The sequence below is a fragment of the Pteronotus mesoamericanus genome, unplaced genomic scaffold (assembly GCF_021234165.1).
Source record: "Pteronotus mesoamericanus isolate MK-2021 breed Mesoamerican mustached bat unplaced genomic scaffold, CSHL_Meso_final scaffold_31, whole genome shotgun sequence".
Lineage (NCBI taxonomy): Eukaryota > Metazoa > Chordata > Mammalia > Chiroptera > Mormoopidae > Pteronotus > Pteronotus mesoamericanus.
In genome coordinates, this window is record NW_026555312.1 from 12,073,322 (window position 1) to 12,081,462 (window position 8,141).

The 8,141-nt window shown below is 39.9% G+C and overlaps 1 pseudogene; it reads right to left on the minus strand.

Moving 5' to 3' along the window:
- Nucleotides 1-1,138: 1,138 nt before the first annotated feature.
- Nucleotides 1,139-2,306, minus strand: LOC129085476 (tubulin beta chain-like; annotated as a pseudogene).
- Between the last annotated feature and the right edge of the window lie 5,835 nt (nucleotides 2,307-8,141).

Here is an 8,141-nt window from a genome sequence, read left to right on the forward strand (position 1 = left end):
AATGTCCAGCATTAGCCCCAGCCCTCTAATAATACAAGGGTCAGCAAGCTATGACTTACAGACCAAATTCAGCTCTCTACCGCTTTTATAAATACAGTTTTGTTGGAACACAGAATATTTTTTTCAATTCCCATTTATTTCTGGCACTTGGGGCAATGTCTTTTTTTTAATATTAGCAAAAATCAAGCTAGTTCAACACAAAATAGAAATTTGAAGTGTAGAATAGACAATAGCAATCACAAAAGAAGAGGTGAGATGTTGCCAAAAGGTGGAGGATGCCCTGTCCCTTCTCCTCAGAAGAATGACTCCAACATTTACGAGGCAGCACATACTTTTTCATACATATTCAGCAGGACTGATGTTCCTTTTTGGGCAAGAAAAGGTGGGGATAGGAGGGCCTTTCTGGAGGCTTAGGAACTAAAGTTGGTCAAGCTCTTCCCGCTTTATCCCCTTCCTCACCCAGAGAAAGGAAGGGATCCAATGTAAGAGGAAGGTAATGTGGAAGAGGGAAGGATCCCACTTGGCACAGAGGGGCAGACCAGCAAAGGAAACAGAGTTCAGGACAGAACTTGGAAGGAGCCTGAAAATGGAGCTAATACTGTTAACACATTCCCCAAAGCTGAGAGAGAAGCAGGGAAAAATACCTGAAAACCAGGACTTTCAGAGCCTGAATCCAACTCTCCAAAACTGCTCTAGAATAGGAAACCTCACCCACTCCTTGTAGGGACTTCTACCTGCTATAGGTAGTAGTTCCCTTTCACCTTAGCTACCACGTGGGCTGAGGGTAGTGTTTCATCACATGGTTCTAAATGGGATCTGGATAAGACCCAGCTTCTTGGAGAATTATCTTGAAAGCAGAGAGGGAAATATTAACTGGACAGATGAGAGGAATGGGCACTAGCAAGAAGTACTAGGTTATACAGAATTGCAGAAATCTACATTTCCCAGAGTGAAAAGAGAGAGGAACAAACAACAAATATCCACTGAGTGCCTATTATGTGCCAGGTAATATTCTAGTACCCCCTACCCCGCCCTTAAAAAAGATAAAGGCAGAAGATGCAAATTCTGAATGAAAGGAAAGGGGTTGGTGAGGAAGAAGGTGGAGGGAATTGAGAATCCCGAGTGGTAGGGCATGGCCTTAGGCCTCTTCTGCCTCCTCATCGACATCCTCCTCTTCTTCTTAGGTGGCATTCCGGTACTGCTGGTCTCAGAGATGAGGTCATTCAAGTCACTCTTGGCCTCAGTGAACTCCATCTCGCCCATGCCCTCGCCCTGGGACCAGTGCAGGAAGGCTTTCCTGCAGAATGCGGCTGTGAACTACTCTGAGATGTGCTTGAACAGCTTCTGGGTGGTCGTGCTGTTGCCAGTGGAGGTGACCACCATCTTCAGATCACAGGGTGAGATGTCAGACAACTGTCTTGATGTTGCTGAGGATCCACCTCACAAAGTAACTGCTATTCTTGTTTTGCATGTTGAGCTTCTGCTCATCCACCTCCTTCATGGACATCCGCCCATCGAAGGCAGCAGCCATGGTGAGGTACTGGCCATGGCAGGGGTCGCAAGCAACCATCACATTCTTGGAATCAAATTCCAGCTATGTGAGAATGAGGGCCCAATACTGCTGGCTTCCATGGCTGGTTAGAGGGGCAAAGGCAGGCATGAAGAAGTAGAGGCGTGGGAAGGGCATCATGTTGACTGCCAGTTTGCAAAGGTCAAGAATGAAGGGCCAAGAAAGCAGAGGCAAGTGGTGACACAGCACATGATGGCTGAGCATACAGCTTGGGTCGCCATCTGAGGGTGTGGTCAGCTTGAGGGTGTGGAAGCAGAAGGCCTTGTTATCAGAGCAGTAGGTCTCAGACAGTATTCTCTACCAACTGTTGGACAGAGGATGGCAATGTAGGGCTGAACCACAATGTCAGACACTTTGGGTGGGGGTACCACACTGAATGCATTCATGATACGATCAGGATACTCCTCAAGGATGTTGCTGATGATCAAGGTGCCCATTCCATAGTCTGTGTCGACGACTAGTGAGTAGGTCAGAGAGAAACCCTGCAGGCAGTCACAGCTCTCAAACTCCTTCCACACCATGTCCAAGTCAACTAGTTCAGACCCCTCTGTATAGTGACCCTTGGTCCAGTTGTTGCCTGCCCCAGGCTGACCAAAAACAAAATGGCTTGATCTGAAGATCTGGCCAAAGGATTGGCGCAAACAGAGTTCATGGTCTCAGGTTCTAGATCCACCAAGATAGTACAAAGAACATATTTTCTACCTGTGGCTTCATTGTAATACACAGAGATGAGATCCAGCTGTTGACTTATGTATGACTTATGACCATAGTGTTCCACTTACTTTTCCATATATGGCTATTTATTTTATTGAAAAGCTCACCGGACTGTCTGGGTAATGATCACTGAGGCACCTAGTACACCTTGCTTATCAAGCCAGAAATGTATGTAGTTTAGCATTTATAAAGTTCATTGTAACTTTTATTCTAAGCTTCACTAGGAATTTCAAGTTTGTATGTTACATTCTCAGAGCCTAAAAACTACTGATAAACGATTATTAAAAGCAAGAATTATTTCATGTGAATCTTTAGGGATGAGTTTTGGAAAATAAACTTTAAGCAGAATGGAATCTTTTAGATGTATTTCATTTATTAATTTATTATATCTTTATAGAATGATCACTTAAACTGGGTGTACTGGACTGGTGCAATAAATAGGAAAGGTACTCCTTACCCTCAGTGTGTCATATAAAAGTTATGTTTACACTATAGTGTAGTCTACTAAGCATGTAATAACATTATGTCTAAAAGGCAACATACATACCTTACTTAAAAATACTTTATTGCTGCCCTGGCTGGGTTGCTCAGTTGGTTGGGGCATTGTCCCATACACCAAAAGGTTGTGGGTTTGATCCCCAATCAGGGCACACACGAGAGGCAACTGATCGATGTTCCTCTCTCTCCCCTTCTCTCTCTCTCTCTCTGTCTCTCTTTCTCTCTCCCCCTCTTCTTCCTTCCTCTCTCTCTAAAAATCAATAAACATATCCTCAGGTGAGTATAAAAAATTCCTTTATTGCTAAAAAATGTTAACCATCATCTATCATCTGGGCTTTCAGTGAGTCACATCTTTTTGCTGGTGAAGTGTCTTGCCTTGATGTTGTCGATCGCTGCTGACTGATCAGAGTGGTGATTGCTGAGGTTGGGGTAGCTTTAAAAAGTTCTTAGAATAAGACAACAAAGAAGTTTGCCACATCAATTGACTATTCCTTTCACAAACAATTTTTCAATAGTACGCAATGCTGTTTGATAGCATTTTATCCACATTTTACTGTGGGGTAGAACTTCTTTCAAAATTGCTGTCAGTCCTTTTAAACTCTGTCACTGCTTTATCAACTAGGTTTATGTAATATCATAAATCCTTTATTGTCATATCAACAATCTTCACAGCATCTTCACCAGGAGTATATTTCATCTCAAGAGACCACTTTCTTTAGTCATGCATGAGAAGCACCTCCTCATTCGTTAGAGTTTTACCATGAGATTGCAGCAATTCAGCCACATCTTCAGGCTCCATGTCTAATTCCAGTTCTCTTGCTATTGCCTGCACTTACTTCCTCCAATGAAGTCTTGAAGCCCTCAAACTCACCCATGAGTGTTGGAATCAATGTCTTCAAACTCCTGATAATGTTGATATTTTAACCTTTTCCCATGAATCACAATGTACTTAATGATGGTGAATTCTTCCCAGAAAGTTTTCAACTTAATTTGCCCAGATTTTTCATAGGCAACACTATCCATGGCAGCTATAGACTTACAAAATATATTTCTTTAAAAATAAGACTTAAAACTTGAAATTACTTCTTGACCCACTGGCTACAGAATGAATATCATGTTAGCAGCCATGAAAACAATATTAATCACTTGTACATCTCCATTACAGCTCATGAGTTACAGGGTATATTTTTGAAAGTACCAGAAATATTTTGAAAGGAATCTTTTTCTGAGAAGTAAGTCTCAACAGTGGGCTTTCAATAGTCAGTAAACCATGTTGTAAACAGATGTGTTCCCACCTAGACTTGTTGTTCAATTTATAGAACATAAGCAGAATAGATATGGCATAATTCTTAAGGGCCCTCAGATTTTCAGAATGGTAAGTGAGCATTGGCTTAAACTTACAGTCACCAGGTGCTTTAGCCCCTAACGAGAGGGTCAGCCTGCACTTTGAAGTTTTGAAGCCAGATGTTGATTTCTCCTCTCTAACTAGGAAAGTCCTAGATGGCATGTTTTGTTTTGTTTTGTTCTTTAATTTTTTTATCGTTCAAATATGTTTGTCTCCATTTTCCCAGCATCTGTTTAAAGTATAAGCCTATATTAAAAATCTGCATTAAAAATCTGTTCTCTAGTGTTGCCATCTTCATTAATTATCTTAGATCATCTGGATAATTTGCTGCATCTTCTCTATAAGCACCTGCTGCTCCACCTTGCATTTTTATGTTATGGAAATGGCTTCTTCTCTTAAACTTCATGAACAATTTTCTACTACCTTCAAGTTTTCCTTTTGTAGCTTCTACACCTCTCTCAGCCTTCATAAAATTAAAGAGAGTTAGGGCCTTGCTCTAGATTAGATTTTGGCTTCAGGGGTTGTATGCCTGGTTTGACCTTCTATCCAGACCACTAAAACATTTCTCATATCAGCAATAGGCTGTTGCACTGGAATAGCATTTTTAATTTCCTTTAAGAAATTTTCCTTTGCACTCACAACCTGGCTAATTTTCTGGTGCAAGAAGCCTAGCCTTCAACCTCTCTCAGCTTTCAACTTGACTTCCTCACCAAAATTAACCATTTCTAGTTTTTGATTTATTGTGAGAAATGTGTGGCTCTTCCTTACACTTGAACACTTAGAGGTCACTGTGGGATTATTGATTGACCTAATTTTTAAAATTGCCATACCTCAGGGAATAGGGAGGTCCAAGTTGAGGGAGAAAAATGTGGAAAGGCTGGTCAGTGGAGCAGTCCGAACACGCAACACTTACCCATTAAGTTCACCATCTCATATGAGTGCAGTTTGTGGTGCCTCAAAGCAATTACAATAATAACTTCAAAGATCACTGGTCACAGATCACCATAATATATACTATAAAAATGAAAAAGTTTGAAATATTTTGAGAATTACCAAAATGTGACACAGAGACATAAAGTAAGCAAATGATATTGGAAAATGGCATCAAAAGACTGGCTCACCACAGGGTTACTACAAACCTTCAATTTGTAAATATTCAATATCTGTGAAGTTCAATAAAGCAATGCAAAATAAAATAAGATATGCCTGTAATGACCAAAAAAAAATCAAATGTAAATGAACATAGTATAACTAGAAGCAGCACATTTTCCAATTAGCCCTCCCTCACAGGAAGATCTGGAGACAAATTTGTTAGGTGTTTGGAACATAAACAAAGAAAATAGAAATAAAAAGAGTAAGATATACATAAGAGAGTTAATTTAAGATTGAATACTCAAGAGATCTTTCATATAATAGCTAGCTTCTCTGGCTGACTTTGGTCTGTGTTGCACTAATTAAAAAATCATAAAGATGCATAGCCTCAATCTCTCATCTGGCGTTTTTAGGCATCATGGTTTGAAAGAAAACCCCAGGTGTCAGGAACCTTGCCTGAGAAAAAGGGGGTGCTTGGTCTTTGGTTTCCTGTTCATAGTAACCTAGGAGAACTGCTTCTTGGAGTGGCCCTCTCTCTCCTGGCACCTTCTTAAAGTTGGGCCCAAGGATGGAAAGAAAGGATTGGAAGAGAGTAATTAGACTGGAATTCACATCTTTCCTAAAGACTCCCCACTCAGAAGAAGGTCACTGCCCATCCTCGATGTACCAGAAGTACCCTGTGATTATGCCATCATAGCACTTTGCACATTTTCCTGGTACTATCTATTTGTATAAATTTACTCATTTCCTCAAAGTATATCATACTGTACTAAATTAAGATAGGATTGTATGGGATAGAATAGAATGCAATAACAAAGTCTGAGATTTCAGGAGCTTAGAACCAGTTTTTTTTTCCTCAGTCATACAAAGTCTGATATAAGTCAGCAAGAATTTCCTCCATCTGGCAATCATGGGCCCAGACTACCTCCGTTGTGTGAAACTGTTAGGTCAACATATCATTCCTGGGTCATGATAGGATGGGGAAAAAGAGAGGAGGAAGTGTACTGACTATTAAGTGCTTTAGTCCATGATTTGTAGGCATATCATCTGCATTCACATCTCACAGCTAGAACCAGGTACAGAGCCCCATCTCCTGCAAAGGCCAAATGGTATGACCTCCTAGAAGGAGAAAAGAATTCAATACAGTAAACGCAGGGAGTTCTACCACTTCAGTATCACTTGTACTGGTGACTCTAATACCTGGTGCATACTTGGTATGGAGGAAAGGTTTGCTGAATCATGTTGGCTTTGCCAGATAAATTTAAGGGAAGTCTTCACAGAAGATGAGATCAGGAAGTCCCCTTCTAAATTCTAACTCCAGGAAAGGGGTCTGAAACAAGAGAAAGACCAAGAAAAAGCTTATTGCTGAGGGATCCAAATGAATGAACTTAGACAAGAATAGTCAATAGCATCACATGCCACAGAGGAAATAAATAAGACCATGACTGAAAACAGGCCATTCGATTTGACAATTAGGTCATTAATGGCTTTTCTCTGGTGCAGGCCAAATCTCATTATGGTGAGTTTTAAGAGGGAATCCAAATCATTTCAGAGAGCTAGAGTTATGTCGTATGAATGTTGCTCAAAACAGATGGCTGTTTGAGATTTGTGGATGTTTTGCTACTCTGAGATTTTTAACCCTAATAAATTTCTTGCCATGTAATAGCAAAAATCAGAATAGCTATCACTCACCATGCTTTTGTTATGTGTCCAGCACCTTGCTAAGTACTATATTCACATTATTGCTAATATTTAATAACAATCCTAGAAAGATGGTATTGTTATATTCTGGTACCACAGTTAGAATGTACTACAGTGAAGATGAGGACCCAGTTCTTCTTGGTTTCAACATTTGTGTTATTTCAACTACATCACAGTCTTGTTTGCCAAAGCATGCAGTCGTTAATGCTGTGGATATTAGATCTGGGCCACTTCTGTCAGGGTGGATTGGCTCTCTCATGTTGAATTAGACTATGCTTTTAATTTTAGTCTCAGGATCATTTCATGTGAGAGGCGGAATGATTATTACAAATATTCTGAACTGTCATTTTGAAATTCTCCTCACTGAAAGGGATAAATTATGCAATGTATAAGGTATCCAAACTTTCTTTAGTCCTGTCCTGTTTTGCTAACTATTCATCATCTCAACCTTCCTTTTACTGATATAAGTAATAATTTGGTAACCATAAATTATTTTTAACAGAAGTTAATCCTCAGATGTTTTCTCTTTGACACAAAGATTTGAACAGTGTGCTCTATTTGGATAATGACATTTTCACAGTAAATTAACAGTTAAATTAAATGTATGCTCATACTTCCCAAATTTTGCAGGGAAAAAAAAGTGTCAGTTGTATATTGGTTTAATTGCAGTTGGATTGAGAGACTGTCTTTGGGAAATTCTCTTTGGGTCAGTAGGGAACCAGTAGAGAAGACTTGGAAATGCTGTCTTGGCTATACCAACAAGCAAACAATTCAAAACCATAGCTTAGTTAAAGCTTCTAGAGAAAATAATGCTTATTCTCACCCTCAGTTAATACAGTTTTACAGTTCTAAGGTGTTTGATTGGTTAACAATTCTAAAATGGCTGGCCAAGTTGCCTTTTTTAATTCATAGCTGTAATTGAATGTCTACCTGGATGGCCCAACTAGAGTATGACTTATGACCACAGTGTTCCATATACTCTTCCGTATATGGCTTTTTATTAAAAAACTCACTGGACTTTCTGGATGATAAATATCGAGACATCTAATACACTTTGCCTATCAAGTCAGAAATGTATGCAATTTAGCGCCCACAGGCACCAGCACCAGAGGAACATTGAAACAGCGAATTGGATCCCCCTGAGAAGAACAGGGTATGAATCATAAACAGGGACCCCTAGACTATACCAACTGAAACCAGGAAAACACACAGACAAAAGCA